Below are 16,548 nucleotides of genomic sequence, written 5' to 3'. Positions count from 1 at the left end.
TTTTTGGGTACTTGATATTAGTGTTATACAGAGCGCAAGTATTGCAGAGCTATTAATAAAATGTCAACATCAATACCTCAAATGCATTTTTGGAAAAGAGAGTTATTGAAGAATATTGAATTCATTGTAGAATTGAATTAATTAGAGATGATGGCCAAATGCCTGATATTATTGGACTAGTGCCTGGTATGGATAAAAAGCTACGGAAGAGTTTGGTTTGCATTCTAAAAATATCTTGTGCATGAAGCCACTCCATATCTTTATGCCTCATTGTCATCTCCATGCAGAAAATCTACCTACTAGAATTATTTTATATTTCTGAAGTTGTTTTCTTTTTTGGTCAGGTTATAATTCTAGCTGCCTGTGGCACCCGGGTGGTTCAGTGGTTGAGCATCTCCCTCCAGCTCAGGCCGTGACCGTGGGGTCCTGGATCAAGTCCCACACTGGGCTCCTTACAGGGAGTCTGCTTCTCCCTCTGCCTGTGTCTCTGCCCCTCACTGTGTCCCTCATGAATAAATAAATAAAATCTAAAAAAAACAAAAAACAAAAAACCAACAATTCTAGCTGCCTAACATGATTATAGGCATGCCTCGTTTTATTGTCCTTTGCTTGGTTGTGTTTTGCAGATACTGTTTTTTTTTTACAAATTCAGGGTTCAAAACTTCAGTGGGGGAAGTAACTGCAGATGTGAAAATTAGCAAGAGAACTGGAATTAGAAGTGGAGCCAGAAGACATGACCAAATTGTTGCGATGCCATGATAAAGCTTGAACGGATGAGGAGTTGTTTCTTAAGAATGAGCAAAGAAAGTAGTTTTTTGAGATGGAATCAACTCCCGGTGAAGATGCTGTGAAGATTGTTGAAACGACAACACAGGATTTAGGATTTGCGTGAACTTAGTTGATAAAACAGCGACAGGGTTTGAGAGGATGGACTCCAATTTTGAAAGAAGTTTTACTGTGGGTGAAATGCAATCAAACAGCATCACGTGCTACGCAGAGAAATCATTCCTGAAAGGAGGAAAGAGTCTATCGATGTGCAACTTTATTGTTGCCTTATCGTGAGGTTGCCACAGTCACCCCACCTTCAGCAATGCCCACCCACGTCAGCCAGCAGCCATCCACACGGAGGCAAGACCCTCCATCAGCACAAAGGTATGACTCTCCAAAAGTCCAGCTGATGGTTATGTTAAGTGAAGTATTTTTTAATTAAGGTCATACATTTTTTTAGACGTAATGCTATTGCATATCTTATAGACCACTACATAGCGTACACACAGCTTTCGTATACACTGGAAAACAAAAAATATATATTTGACTCACTTTTATGTACAATATTTGCGTTGTTTTTATTGCTCTAGAACCAAATTGCAATATCTCTGAGGGATGCCTGTATTTTGCACATGAGCAAGCTAGATCTGGGCTAAAAAACAGTGGCAGAAATAAGGAGTAAGGTGAATGGGGCCGATTTATTCTTGCATGCAAGCGCCCACCCAACCCTGCGAACACGGACGGAGCACTACTTATTCATCAGTCATTGTAAAAGGAAGAGAATCAAACAAAATTCCCTGCCTTCAGGAGTTCAAAGTTGATGTTCGGGAGAGAGAGCCATAAGTACAGTTTCAGAGACACGTGCCAATAAAATCGTACATATTATGCAATGGAACCTAGGTTTTCAACTTTTTATTTATTTATTTTTTTGGTCTCAGGAGTATAGTTTAGTGATTCATCACTTACATATAACACCAAAAACACTGGTTCTTTTTTTTTTTAAGATTTTATTTATTTATTCATGAGAGACAGAGAAAGAGAGAGAGAGAAAAAAAAAACAGAGACACAGGCAGAGGGAGAAGCAGGCTCCATGCAGGGACCCCGATGTGGGACTTGATCCTGGGTCTCCAGGATCATACCCTGGGCTGAAGGTGGCCCTAAACTGCTGAGCCCCCCGGGGCTGCCCAACACTGGTTCTTTTTTTTTTTTTTTTTTAAGATTTTTATTTATTTATTCATGAGAGACAGAGAGAGAGGCAGAGAGAGAGGCAGAGACATAGGCAGAGGGAGGGACTTGATCCTGGGACTCCAGGATCACACCCTGAGTCAAAGGCAGATGCTCAACCGCTGAGCCACCCAGGCGTCCCCCAACACTGGTTCTTAATATAGGAATGACAAAGCTAGCAAGCAACTCCAGAATTTTTATCAAGGACATCTAGCCAGGTATTATTCCTGAAGATTTTTTAAAAATATTTTATTTATTTATTTATTTATTTATTTATTTATTTATTTATTTATTTATTTAGGAGGGAGAGTGTGAGAGCTAGGGGGGGAGCAGTGGGAGAGGGACTAGAAGTCTTCACTCTGAGCATGGAGCCTGACACGGGACTTAATCCCATGACCCGGAAGATCATGACCTGAGCCAAACCAGGAGTTGTGCACTTAACCAACTAAGCCACCTGGTGCCCCTACTCCTGAAGATTTTACTAATTTGGTCTTAGTGGGGCCATGGCATTTGCATTTTTGAAAACGCACGAGTGCTCTGGTTGGAGAGACTCATACTTAAGAAAAATGTTTTGTAAAACGTTAGTGTACAGTTTAGGTGTGATAATGTGTTTTAATTACGTTTGGAGGGAAAGAGTGGCCACATCTATTACTTCTTAGAATAGACCAGTGTCATCAGTGATTGGACCTCATTATTACAAGGTGATGCATACTCCAGAAAATGTGTAAAATGTACAATCGTGCAAAAAGAAGAAAAAAAGAAACTAGTGATATAACCCTCCCACCCAGGGACAACCACTATTAACATTTTCAAGAAGATTGTTTCAATTTTTTCCTGAAAACCTGCTACAAATGACCATACTTTTATGAACTGTGTTTTTCATTAACCTTTTCTTAAAAATTTATCTTTTTATATTTATTTTATTTTTCATTTTTTTAAAAAGATTTTTTATTTATTCATTCATGATAGACATAGAGAGAGAGAGAGAGAGGGCAGAGACACAGGCAGAGGGAAAAGCAGGCTCCACGCCGGAAGCCTGACGCGGAACTCGATCCTGGGACTCCAGGATTGTGCCCTGGGCCAAAGGCAGGTGCTAAACTGCGGAGCTACCCAGGGATCCCAGAAATTTATCTTTTAAAAAAATATTTATTAAGTTAAATAATCTCTACACCCAACATGGGTCTCGAACTTAAAACCCCAAGATCAAGAGTCGCACTCTCTTCCGACTGAGCCAGCCAGGTGCTGCTGCTTTTCTTATTTAATATATATATTGTGATCGTATTTTCCAAGCTGTTAACTAATCTTTTATGGTAGTTTAAGCAGGTCAATAGTATCTGTTGTACATACTTTACATTATTTCACTAGTTTCTCATTCTTGGTGCTGGGGATTGGCAGATGAGTAAGACACGGATATTGTCTTTTAGGAGTTCATGGTCTAGTAGAATCAGTCAGCTTATCTTGGCAAATCCAGATCAGCAGAATGTCCCTCAGTTTGGCTCTGTTCCCTTATAAGTAGACTCAGTTCATACATTTCTGTTGGGAAACTGGGCAGGTGAGCTTGGGGCCTCAGTACATCACTTCAGATGACGTCGGTGGAAGGCCTGGTCGCTTGGTTCGGAAGCATTTCATCGGGTTTCTTTACTGCAAAGGTACCTGTCCCCTTTGTGATTAATAAGTAATCTGTTGGAGGACACACAGGGTCTGTGCGAATGGCCTTTCCACCCACGGTTTTCTCCTGAGTCCATTGCGTCAGTGGTGGCTGCAGCATGGTGCCTTCCCGTCGGTCATTGTTAGGTCTACACTTACCTGCTGGTGGGCTGCGACTTCATTTACTCCAGCAAAGAGAATTCAGGAATTATCCGAACCTGCAAAATGTCACCTTATTTGGAGAAAGGGTCTTTGCCGATACAGTTTAAGTTAAGGATCTTGAGATGAGGAGATTATTCAGGTGGGCCCTAAATTTAGTGACAAGTGCCTTTGGCGGAGGGACATGGGAGGCTGGAGAGCAGAGCACACAGACCAGGAGGCAAATGTGTCCCCCGAGGCGGGGACTGGACTGAAGCTCTCACTGGGCAAGAAATGCCAAGGGATGCTGACAGCCCTGGAGTCGGAGGAGGCAGGAGCGGTTCTCTCCTGAAGCTTCTGTAGAAAGTACTGCCAGCCGACACCCTGATTCGGGGCTTCCGGCCTCCAAAACTATGATAGACTAAGTTTCTGGTTTTTAAGCCACTTGATTTGTGGCCTTGTGTCATGGCAGCTACAGGAAACTAGCACAGAGATAAAAAGGGTTGTCTTTGCCTCCCTGACGCGGTCTATCTCATTGCCCTGTTCATTTCCTCTGCACTGAGCACCTAACCTGAATGATCTTGTTTATTATTTGCATCTCTTGCTTAGGACATGTGCTTCCCAAGGGCAGGGATTTTGCTCGTTTCCCATCCTTGCTGCATCCTCAGCAGCACTTGGTATCGTCTCTGGCCAACGGTAGACACTCGAGGCGTATTTTGTCATCTCCCTACTTCCTCATCCACTTGGCTCCTATATTACCTAAAGCCAGGGTTTGTCAAAGTAGCTCAAGGGTCCAATCCAGCTGTTGCCTGGTTTTATAGGATTTCTGAACTAAGAATGATGTTTATATTTTTGAATGCAACCACTTTTTAAAAAATATTTTATTTATTTATGCATGAGAGAGACACACACACACACAGAGAGAGAGAGAGAGAGAGAGGCAGAGACACAGGCAGAGGGAGAAGCAGGCTCCATGCAGGGAGCCCGACGCCGGGTCCCCAGGACCATGGCCTGGGCCGAAGGCAGGCGCTCAGCCATTGAGCCCCCCAGGTAGTCCCTATATTTTTGAATGGGTGAAAAATCAAAAGGAGAATACTTTGTGACGTGCAGAGTATATGCACTTCAGATTTCCGTGTATGAATATAAAGTCTTACTGGAACATGGTCACATCCACCCATTTACATATGATCTACGGCTGCTTCCAAACTAGGTGGTTTGGAGCCCCTGTAGACGGTAAAGCTTCACATCTCTTCTCCGTGGCCCCGCACAGGGCAAGTGTGCTCAACCCTGCCCCACAGGATGACCAGAAATCGCTCGGATACTGATAGGCTCTCAGCCTCGTGGCCCCCAATTATCCGTGAGCATCTCTAACCCTCTTTCATTCCAGCACATTTTTTTAAAAGATTTTTTTTTTTTTATATCCATTCCTGAGAGACACAGAGAGAGGCAGAGACCCAGGCAGGGGGAGAAGTAGGCTCCCTGCGGGGAGCCCCATGCGGGACTCGATCCTGGGACCCCGGGGTCATGGCCTGGGCCCAAGGCTCAGCTGCTGGGCCCCCGGCGTCCGGCTTTCTCCAACAGCTATTAACTGAGCAGGCCCTTCTGCCACCAGGTGAGGTGGGGTCCCCCGAGGTGCTGGAGGGGTGCCCGGAGCGCAGCAGGGGTGTGGCCCAGCGGCGGTGGGTGCACGGATGGCTGTTGCTCCCTCAGCTCTGCAAGCGGCTCTCCGTGCAGGTGGCAGGTGGCAGGTGGCGGCTGTCACAGGGGCACAGGCAGGCGGGAGACCTGGACGGGCCCGTCCCCATCGCAGTCGCTGGGCCCTCTCGGCCAGACCCGCCTGTGGCTTGGCGCAGCCCCGGAGCTCGGGGTCCGCCCTGGCTTCCCCTGTCCTCGAGGTGTGAAGCGCCCCCAGTGTGTCCCCAGGGCCCCCTCCGTGGAGCGGGGAGCTGCCCAGTGGGGGGCCCGTGGGAGCCAGGTAGCCCCATCAGTGTCGGGAAAGGGCCCCGAGCTCGCCCGAGCGCTGTTGGTTTTAACCTTGGAGATGCCGGTGCCGGCCCTGTCGTCCCAGTTCACAGATGACATCGGGGCTTGGGAGCCGCAGTGGCACCCCAGGCCTTCTCTGCCGGCCCGGGACAGGCTGCTGGCTCACGCGGCCGGGGGGACCGCGGGGCCCTCCCTCCTCTGCAGCCGCACCTGGGGGCTCCGTGGGGTCGGCCTGCTCGGCCTCCGCCGAGGGACCGGGACCCTCCCTCACACCAGAAGGCGGACAAGGACACCAAGGCTGGCCAAACGGGCTTTCCGCCGCTGTGGGGGCAGCAGCCTCTGCAAAGTCCCGCCGCCTTGGTGAACCGGGGCTCTTGCCCCAAGCCACGGCCGTCCGGGCCCCGCGGGCCCTGCCTGTAGCAGGACTGGCCAGACCAGCTAGGCCGACGCGTCTGTGGAATGTTAACCAGGTGACCCGGAGAAGGAGCCAGGAAGCTCCGGGGCACGGGTTAAAGGAGGGGGGATCGCTGGGGGATTCAGGGGTTCACACCTGCCTTGGGCCCGGGTCATGACCCCAGGGTCCCGGGATGGAGCCCCCTGTTGGGCTCCCTGCAGGGAGCCTGCTTCTCCCTCTGCCTGGGTCTCTGCCTCTCTCTATCTCTCTCTATGTCTATCATGAATAAATAAATAAAATCTTAAAAAAAAAAAAAAAAAAAGGAAGGAGAGCAGGGAACTGATGGCAGCTCTGTGACTCCAGGGGCGGAGAGTGGCCGGGCACAACTGGCCGTGGGCCGCAAGCAAGGGACCACCGGGTGCCACAGGGGCTCCGGGGAACTCGCTTGGGTCACGATCCCTTAGGCCTTGTCTTTTCTCCTTCCAGTTTAGTTTAAACCATCTCAAGACTTCGGCGACCACGGAAGAGTCTGAGTCTCTTGTCCCTTTACTGTCCCTTTACTGCTGCTTCTAAACCAGGAAGGAAAACGGATGATACCATGTATCCCAAGGCTGGCAGCTTTGTTCGGGGTGTTGGGATTCCTAAGACAGGCTCCCCGGGGCTCGGCAAGTGAGCATCTGCCTTGGGCCCAGGCCGTGACCCCGGGGTCCTGGGATTGAGTCCCGCGTCGGGCTCCCTGCATGGAGCCTGCTTCTCCCTCTGCCTGTGTCTCTGCTTCTCTCTCTGTGTCTCTCAGGAATAAATAAATAAACTCTTAAAAAAAAAACAGACATTCATAAGACAAAATTAGATTAAATGGTTTTTGAGAGCCTTACAGTTATCCAACAGCGATATCTCAGTTAAAATTAATATTAACCATTCTCAGGCGTTAATATTTTTTTACATATTTCAGTTTGCCCAAAATTTCATGTGTTTCCTAGACACCGAGCATGACCTCGGAATAGAAAACGTGCTTAGTTTCAAATGCCATATGCCATACACATCTGTGTGACTGAGACGTAGGATTCGGAGCCTTCGGGGTCTGGTAAAGTCAACGTGGAAATATGTGGCATTTTCTTGTCGTTTTCAGGAAATAAGGTGTCATTGTTAGGATAGTTTCCTGTCATAAAAAAAGAATTCTGTGATTTGGTTTTAAAATAGCAGCCTTAGATGTTGTTTTTGACTCAGAAATCTATAGGAAATCTAAAATTGAATGTTTGTGTGTATGTGCGTGTGTCAGAGAATTTTCCATCTCTTCCACAGGCAAGAAGCGAGATGTTTCTATCCCAGGTCATGCACAATTGTCACGACGTAAGTATTTACAGTGCTCACATATGAAGGCGACTGACATTGAAAGCGGGGAAAGCTCTGGGGTCATTTTGGCGATGGGCTGGGTGCACAGAGAGCCATCCCCCCCCCCGCCCTCTTCCCACCCTCCGCGTCCCCAGAGCAGGTCACCCGGCTGCCCGACTGGCCTATGGTTGTCCTCTGTGGCTGTCAGATCGGTTTGGTTTTGGTCTTTTCTTTTTTTTTTTTTTTTACCTGAAGCTTTGGCCTGGAGCTCGTTACAAGCTTCCACTTAAAAAGTGAGCTGGAAAAAAAATAAATAAATAATAAAAAGTGAGCTGGCCCATTTTCTGGCTGGGTGGAACAATGACTTATTTTTATGAGCACAACGTAGTTTGTCCTTAGTTCCTTTACATCAAGTGTCAGGAAAAGAGTCTTTTCAGTGACATGAGAGCAGTTAAATATTGAAGACTAAAAAAACCTAATTAGAGACTTGTTGGAAAAAACAAAAAGAGAAAGCCAGCTGGGGAGGAAGTGCTGCTGCCTGCGGGGGAGGCAGGGCCGGAGGCGGGTGCGCTGGAGGGGCCTGGTGCTCCCCCAGGGAGGCTGCTGGGGGACCCGGCGTCCTAGGCTCTCCCGGCCCAGTCATCCATCTCCTCTCGCTCCTTTGTACAAGTTGTGGCACAGGATCCATGACAAGATGCGTCAGGTTAACCATTGTATTTTTTCTAGATTATTCTGTAAGTTATTTTTATGTAAATATTCTCTACAGCCACCGTGGGACCGGGATTGAGGCCCCGGGGACCAATAGTCACATGGTCCAGGCGCCTTTCAACTTAACTATTTTTTTATTTTATTTTATTATTTTATTTTATTTTATTTTATTTTATTATTTTATTTTACTTTATTGTTTTAAAAGATTTATTTATTTATTTGAGAGCGAGTGCTCGCACCGAGCTGGGAGCCCGAGGGCCCATCCCACGACCCTGGCTGCAAGGCCTGAGCCAGCACCCAGAGTCGCTGCCCCCGCCCCAGCACCCAGATGCCCCCGGCAACCAGGGGTGCAGCTCAGTGGCGGTCAGTAGCCTCGCGGGGCCGCGCCTCCACCGTCATGCTGTTGTTCCAGAGCAGATCGTCACCCCAAAGGCACCCCAGGCCCTGTGTCTCCTTCCCGCAGGCCCTGGCTCCCTGCTTTCTGGGCGTCGGTGGCCCCCAGGCTCGGCCTGGGCCCCCAGGTTCCCTCCCCGGCGGCGGCCTACACAAGGGCCGCAGCCCAGCCGGGTCCCCAGCTGCCCGTTAGGGGACCTTTGAATGGTTTCCACCTTTGGGCTGTTGTGCGTCACGCTGTTATGAATGTGCAGGTACAGGTTATTAATTGGAAAGACCTGTTTTCGATTCTTTGGGGTCCATGCCTAGGGGCGAGATCACTGGGTCATGTGGTGATCGGAGATTAACTTATAGGGAAATTGCCGCACTCTTTTTCCCGCCCCTTCCAAGTGCTTTTCTGCGATTTAGTCTGGGCAATCAATTCACCCCAAAATTGATAGCCCAGACTTACCTATTGTACAGTTTAAAGAATGCCTATGTTTCGAGGATAAATATCAAAAGTCCGATATTTTTCTTCATTGGACAAAGTTGCTTCAGAATACTTTGCTAAATGAGCAAGCGAGCAAGCACAAGCCACTTATATCTATTTACTTCCTGCCAGAGTTGGCTTTTTCCTGAAGCATTCAGCCTTTTACAAAATTCAGCGTCTCTTAAGAGGATGGTTATAAATAGATTAGACTGTCACTGTCCACTTTGGCTTTATACTTTTTTTTTTTTCTGGGTCAAATGGAAGCTCCCTAATCTCTTTTGTGATTTGGTGAAATGTAGAGTAATCCAAGGGCAAATCCGAGTTAGCGACTCTTTTTTTTTTTTTAATGTTTACTTTTGCTTAAAATTTCATGGTTGCCCAGAGCAGGATAAAAAAAAGAAGTAAAATGATTACTGAGAATGCTGATAATTGCCCAACCTCCCATTGGCTGCTGACTGTCGCGTGCCGCATACTGGGAGCCCAACAGGGGACGGAGCGGCGGGCGGCCTTGGACACAGCGGCTCCACAGGAGGGTCCCAGCCCATGGCCCGGCCCTCAGGGGCTCCCGGGTGGCCCAGCCGCCCCCGAATACTTACCCATCGGTACGGCACAGGTATCAACCAGCCTGCACAGAGGACGTGGACCATAATATGACGTAGGAGGTTCTGGAAGCCCTCTGTGGGTCAAGCCCGAGGTCGTGGTTGCTGGAACTTGGGAGCGGCTCAGGGACTGGTGCTGGCAGTGGCCCGGGAGGGGGTTGGTGTAGTGACTATTTACCAGCTGAGATAAGAGCATTTCACTATTTCAATAGCCAGTAAGGCTGCGCCGCTCACCAAGGATTCTGTTCCTAGAGGCTATGATGACCTTCCTTCCTCCCACCGTCCTTCACTAGAAATCTCCGTCTTACCCTCCTGTCCTCCCACAAAAAGCGGTCCCCGCTTCTCCCACGGGCCAAGGCCTCGTTCTGCCTCCGACCTCAGCTTCTGGCAGCGGAGAGAGAACCGTCCCACCTCGATCGGTCTCCGAAGGTCACCGTCTGACCAGCGATTTCTTGTACTTTGAGGAGTTCCCTGCCTGGTCTGTTTTGCTCGGTGCGGCCTCAGTCTTTTTTGTCTTTGTTGTTTCCTAAACTCTCAGTCGTGCTTGGCATTTGTCTCATCCAATAACCATCGATGCTTTTTCAATGCCTGGAAATAACCACGCACACCCCATCCCCACCAGGAAAAACCACCCCCCACAACCTTAGCGTGGTGTTCCAGGCCCCAATTGCATTTCCAGCTTCTTTTTCTTTTTTCTTAAAGATTTTATTTATTTATTCCTGAGAGACACAGGCAGAGGGAGAAGCAGGCCCCATGCAGGGAGCCTGATGCCGGACTCGATCCCGGGACTCCAGGATCACACCCTGGGCGGAAGGCGGCGCTAAACCGCTGAGCCCCCCCGGGCTGCCTCCAGCTTCTTTTTCAACGACAACTTCTTCTTCTTCTTTTTTTTTTTAATTAATTAATTTTTTTTCAATGACAACTTCTTTTACATACCCTTCTTCCCATCTAGAGAAACATGTTTTCTAACCCCAAATATATGTTTTCAATCCCTGTCTCCATTTCCCGATTCCCTCCAGGTCATCATTTATTAAAATCCCCTCGTGCCTGCTCTTCTTTCCGGGTTGCATCCTTTCCTCTTTTGTGGAAACTGAAGAAGAGGGATGGGACCTCCACGGAGCAGCCGGCCTTTGCTCGGGGTTGGTGTGGGCACCTCAGGGACCGCCGCTCAGCTCAAGGCGCCGGCACCCGCAGCTGCGTGGGAGCAGGGCCAAGGGACCAGGGCATGGGCCGGTGCACCCCGACAGGCCCCACTTGCACCCTGGGCTCACTGTTTGGACTTTTCTGCTGCTGGGGAAACCCATTCCCTGTTTTTGCTTCATTTGTCACTTCTGAGAACAGGGCGGCACGTCTTCCAGGCCCAGGTGGGCCACCAGGTCCTTTGCTGTCTTTGGCTCTAATACCTGCCTGTCCCCCTGCCTCCTGCCCCCCACCCCCATCCCCCCGCTCTTTATTTGTGTTGTTCGACTCAGCCTTGGGGTGCTGTTTGCGAGCATGCCCTGTCCCCCTAGAGAGTGAGGCCCTCGGAGGACAGACCCCGGGAGGCTCAAGACCAGACCATGTGGCGTCCATGGGGGGAGTGGGTGGTGAGGCACTGAGTACCGGCTGCTCTTTTGTGACATTAGGCGGCGGGCAAGAGAGAAAGGAGAGGCTGGCAGCAGAGGGGGCAGGGCACCAGGCTCTGGAGGCCTCAGGGAAGCTCAGGGAAGCTCAAGAAGGAAGAAATGCAGCCGTGGGAATGAGCATTCATGGCTCTAAGTGAAAGGAGCCAGAGGAGAGGGTGGAGGAGGGCGTCAAAGTGGGGGGTGGGGGGGTGTGCTACCTGCCAGAAGGCGGGCACTGACCAGCAGGAGGGCTGGGGTGAAGAATGAGAAGGAAGGACATTTATGCAGAGACAACACAAGAATGTGTTAAGATGTGGTGACATTTAATGCAGAGAGCAACTTTATGATTTTAATCTCAGCAAAGCAGCACATCACCAGTTTACTGGATGTGGTGTTCAAATGTTTTCATTTAAGGTGACTTTCCTTAAAACTGCCCGAGGCTTCAACAGCCTCGTCTTTATTTCCCCCGTAAGGGAGCCTCACGGCTTCCTAGCTTCCTAGAGGGTGTCCTTGTCCACACCCTCTTCCCACAGCGATCTGTGCTCTCCCCATCGTCCCCCACGCAAAGTGCCAACCCTCTCTCCTCACCGCAGCTCTGGAAACAGTGCTAACGCTTCCCAGAAGTTCTAGAACAAAATTTCAAGTTCTTAGCTTAGCACATAAGACCTTATAGTCTTCGTAGCCTAGCACCTGGGGATGTACGAGACCCGTAGGCCCTCCCTACCTGTTCAGACCATCTTCAAACACTTCTTACCTGCCCGTCCCATCCCCTTGTCCCTGACTCAACATTTTACACTTACGCAATGCTGAAGTCACTTGGTATTTTCTGTCAAAACCTGTGTTTTTTCAGCCTTCCAGACCTTTCTATGTAGTGCTTCAGCTTAATTCAGTCACACTGGTAGAGGACCAAAGAGGGGCCTGGTGCTGTAGCGGGGCCACAGTAAGCTGACCACAGTTGGTTTACCAGGCCAACTCCTCTGCCGAACATCCTCTCAGGCCACTCTTCACTGGGAAGCTTTTCTGGAACCTTCTCAAGGGGAGCCAAGGTGCACTGATTATACAGTAAAATCATATCATGTGTGACTATAACTTAATTTACTTGTGTAATTCAACACGGCATTTTTCCTACAGCAAGGACTGAAAATGTGCGCTATCTCAACTGGTAGTCAGCTACAAATACGTTACATACTCTTTCTCTCCCTCTCTCTCTTTTTTTTTTTTAAGGAAACTTTACCCCCTACATGGACTCAAACTCACAACCCCAAGATCAAGAGTCGCGTGGTCTATTTACTGAGGCAGCTAGGTGCCCCCAATATCAAAAATATTTTGGACATTACCGTATATGCTGATATTATTGTGTAGGGTTATATGTATCAACCTTGCGTGCCATGAGCAATTCAAGGGATTTCCCAGGGAACAATTCTGAGTATACTTGAGTTTCACCTTCTCGCTGACTTTAGATCTTCCGCCTTCCTAAGATTAAGTTAAGGTATGAGATGAACGTTGCATAAGTTATACTTGAAAATGTCTTAAGGAGCCATTGCATTGGCTTTTGCTCCAGCGCTTTAGTTGAACATGAGATGAAGCAGTTGGCTTGTGTTCGGGGCCTGGAGTGTCTTGAAACACTAGACTCTGGCTGGTGTTCACCATTGCAGAGGCATTTACGGAATGAGATGTCCAAGGAAACCACGGAGTAACAACGTTCACTACAGGCCAGGCCCTCGTTTTATGGAAGGGCCTGGGCTATTTATACTGTTTTATTTCTCTCTAAAAAAAAAAAAAAAAAAACAAAAAAAAAAAACAAAAAAACAAAAAAAAAACCTTAATGAACGAGTATATCTGAATTCACTGAAGTCAAACATGGATATGATGTGACCCCGCTGTACTGCTCTGAGTTCATGGGAGATTCTGGCCTAGGAATGTGTTTGGGGGAATAATCTGTGTGTAGGTAGCAGTTGAAGTTATATGTCTGGATGTGTTTACCAAGGGGAACTTACAAGAGGTAGGAGAAGGCAGCCAAGGGCAGAGCCTAGGTGAATGCTGATGTTTATGAGGCAGGAGGAGGGGTGTCCAAAAAGGAATCTAGAAAGGGATGAGACTAGAAAGTGAGTTGGAGGCCAAAGGAAGGAGTTTGAAGAAACAGAGAGTGGGGAGAAATATCTGATGCGATAGAAGAGGGCACTTCCCTATCTTCATCAAATCAGAGAAGGCTAGAGGGTGTCCTTTGGATTTAACCACGTCTCCAAAGTGGCCTCTGCTACCACACAGTTGAGAGGCTCCATGAGGGTAGAGGTCAGCTCACAGGGCGGGGATGTGGGCATGGGACACTCGCATTTTCAGTAATGTTGGCGTGGAGGGTTGGGGGCAAGTGTGGAAGTGTGCTGGAGAGGGCTAAGAGAATGTTTTCGAATTTAACAGAATGGAAATTCTTGAGTCTGTTTTTATGCTGAAAGAAGAGGCAGTTGAAAAGAGGAGATTAGAGATAAAAGGGCATGGCCGGAGGATTTGGGAGGGGATGCTCTTGAAGGCCAGATCCAATATTTGACCTTGGACAAGAGGATGGGGGAGGAAGAGGAAAAGCAAGCTTTCTGCAAGCCAGGAGTGTGCCTGATTTGTGTCCTTGCCCCATGTGCATGGTGCCTGGCACACAGCAAAGCTTGGAGGGAAGGTAAGAAGATACAGATAACGCTGGGCTGGAGGGCTGGGGGTCTGGGGGGGCAGGGGGATTGAGAACTGAGAGTTCTGGCCCTTGCCTGGTTTCCAAGAAAAGGAGGAGGGAAGGTGCCTGGGTGGTTCAGATGGTTAAGCGGCTGCCTTCGGTTTAGGTCATGATCCCAGGGTCTTGGGATTGAGCCCCGCGTTGAGCTTTCTCTCTCTCTCTTTCTCAAAAGAATACATGAAATCTTTAAAAAAAAAATGTTTAATAAAAAAAGAGGAGGAGGCAAGGCCATCTGTTCGACGGTGTCAGGGGAAGTGATAGGATTTGGAAAGGAAGCTATAGGTTGGGAGAACCTGCCGAACAGGTGGAAGAGGAAAAGGAGAAGCCAGCCTGGTGCAGAGGCCCGCTGAGGTCAGGGACCGTGAAATTAGAGGGCAGATCTGTGGGATTGTGAAGTTTCCTCCAGCACGTGCGGCCGCCCATGGGTAGGAGCCGAGAAGGCTGGGCCCATCCGGGGGAGTCATCTAGGTGTCAAGAGGGCAAGGAACTCCTCTCAGTTTTCTAGCATTGGCTTTCCATTTCTCCACCCGGAAGGTCAGCCCCCGCGCGGCCCCCAGACACAGAGGGGCAGTTAGTAACCCTGTGCTAACCGTGGCCCACTGACCCCCAGTTCCTGAGCCCTGGGCTCCCGGGCTTCTGTCCTGCCCCGTTCCACTTGGCCCCTCCTCTGCTCCGCCTGGTCTTGGGGTCCTCAGCCCCCTAGCGCCGCACAGGTGGGCCTTTGCTCTGATCCTGTTTCTAAGTTTCTGGTCCAGCATCCTCAGCCCTTCTGAGATGTGGGGCCCTGTCTCGTATGTGTATGGATGTTGATACTATTTATCATTTATTTGTTTTTTTTTTTCCCAGATGATAAATATGTTATCTGCTCATTGCAGAAAATTTGGAAAATACAGGAGTGACTACAAAATCACCCATCATCTTACCTCCCGGGGATAACTACGGTTAACATCTAGAACCTTTCCAGTCTGCCATTTGCAGCAATATAAATGGAGCTGGTGTGTATTATTCTGAGCGAGCTAAGTCAGAGACAAACACCATAGTATTTCACGCATATGTGGAATTCCAGAAACAGAACAGGAGAACATAGGAGGGGGGGGAGAAAAGAGAGGGAGACAAACCGTAAGTGACTCTGAACTGTAGAGAGCAAACTGAGGGTTGTCAGAGGGAGATGAGCAGAGGATGGGCCTGGTAGGTGGTGGGAATTAAGGAGACACTTGTTGGGATGAGCCCTGGAGGTTTCATGTAAGTGCTGAATCACTAAATGTACTCCTAAAATCAATACTACCCTCTAAGTTAACTAGAATTTAAATAAAAACTTGAGGGCAGCCCAGGTGGCTCAGTGGTTTAGCGCCGCCTTCAGCCCAGGGCATGATCCTGGAGACCCGGGATCGAGTCCCACGTCGGGCTCCCTGCATGGAGCCTGCTTCTCCCTCTGCCTGTGTCTCTGTGTCTCTCATGAATAAATAAATAAAATATTTTAAAAAGCTTTTTATCTAAAAATAAATAAATAAAATAAAAAATAAAAACTTGAAACAAACAAAAAAGAAAAAAGAGAATTTTTCCAGTCTGTGAATTTTTTGTATAAAGTAAGATATTATTCTTTATGTAACTCTGTCTTTAATATTAAACTGTGATATTTTTCCGTGCCATTAGCCATCTGTTTAACCATCTGTTGAAAGCACAGTTAGAGGCATCACTGTCTTTTATGGCCGGATAGCAATGTCTTTTATCATATTGTCTTCTCTGCTTTGCTCCAGTCTATCCTCTCCCGGTGGGTTGGCATCACCCCCTGAAGTGTAATCTGGGCTGCGGGACCTTCCGTGCCTGGGCCTCCTGGTGCCAGTCGTGCTTCCTCCCTTGCTGCGGATTGGTAGGAACTAGATTTGTCTAGAACACCCCTCTCTCCCAACCCCTCCCTCCTCGGGCCCACACTGAGATGCTTCTGAGCCTGCGGCAGCCACCCTCTCCTCTCTTTGCCTCCACAGTTTGTCTTCCCCCTTCCTGTATGTCCCGCTAAACGTGAGAGCACCTTCTGGTGTCCTGGCCCAGGACCTCTGACGACAGAACAGTAGCTTAAGCTGGAAAAAAATAAAAAAATAAAAAAATAAAACAGGTGTTTTATTTTGAACTGACCCTGATTAATTCCACATTTAAAAAAGTGCGCTTTTGTCCTGATTCTAGAAATAATCGCTCATTATGAAATAATTGGAAAGTACAGAAGACCCTAAGGAGGAGAAGAAAGAAACAATTCCACTACCCAGAGATAATCATTGTTGGGTGTGCTTCCTTCCTGTGTATAATATATGCATGTGGGCTTGCACATATATGTACACATAGGAGTTGATATATAATTGGAGAAGAATATATATTTATACTATATAGATTTACATATATTTAAATTCAGTATATACATATATTTACATATATACATATATGTACTTAATAGATACACATTGTATGTACATATATTACATATTTATACATACTATATACTTATATAGTATATACACACATATACATCTATATATATAGATTCTATGTATATATTTAAATATGTACTATCTACATGT

At 48.0% G+C, this 16,548-nt stretch overlaps 1 long non-coding RNA gene across 2 annotated transcripts; it reads left to right on the top strand.

The window, feature by feature from the left end:
- Positions 1–639: 639 nt before the first annotated feature.
- LOC140634810 (uncharacterized) lies at positions 640–16,345 on the top strand. Of its 2 annotated transcripts, XR_012032187.1 has the most exons (5): positions 640–1,152; positions 7,457–7,504; positions 14,825–14,973; positions 15,736–15,848; positions 15,964–16,345. It is a non-coding gene; the product is annotated as an uncharacterized lncRNA (long non-coding RNA). The 2 variants fall into 2 exon arrangements; XR_012032186.1 differs by having other exon boundaries at positions 15,736–16,345.
- Positions 16,346–16,548: the final 203 nt, after the last annotated feature.

The sequence above is a fragment of the Canis lupus genome, chromosome 6, assembly GCF_048164855.1.
Source record: "Canis lupus baileyi chromosome 6, mCanLup2.hap1, whole genome shotgun sequence".
NCBI classification, from domain to species: Eukaryota; Metazoa; Chordata; class Mammalia; order Carnivora; family Canidae; genus Canis; species Canis lupus.
Note: the sequence above shows the minus strand (reverse complement) of the source record. Positions and strands in the feature narration are given on the sequence as shown.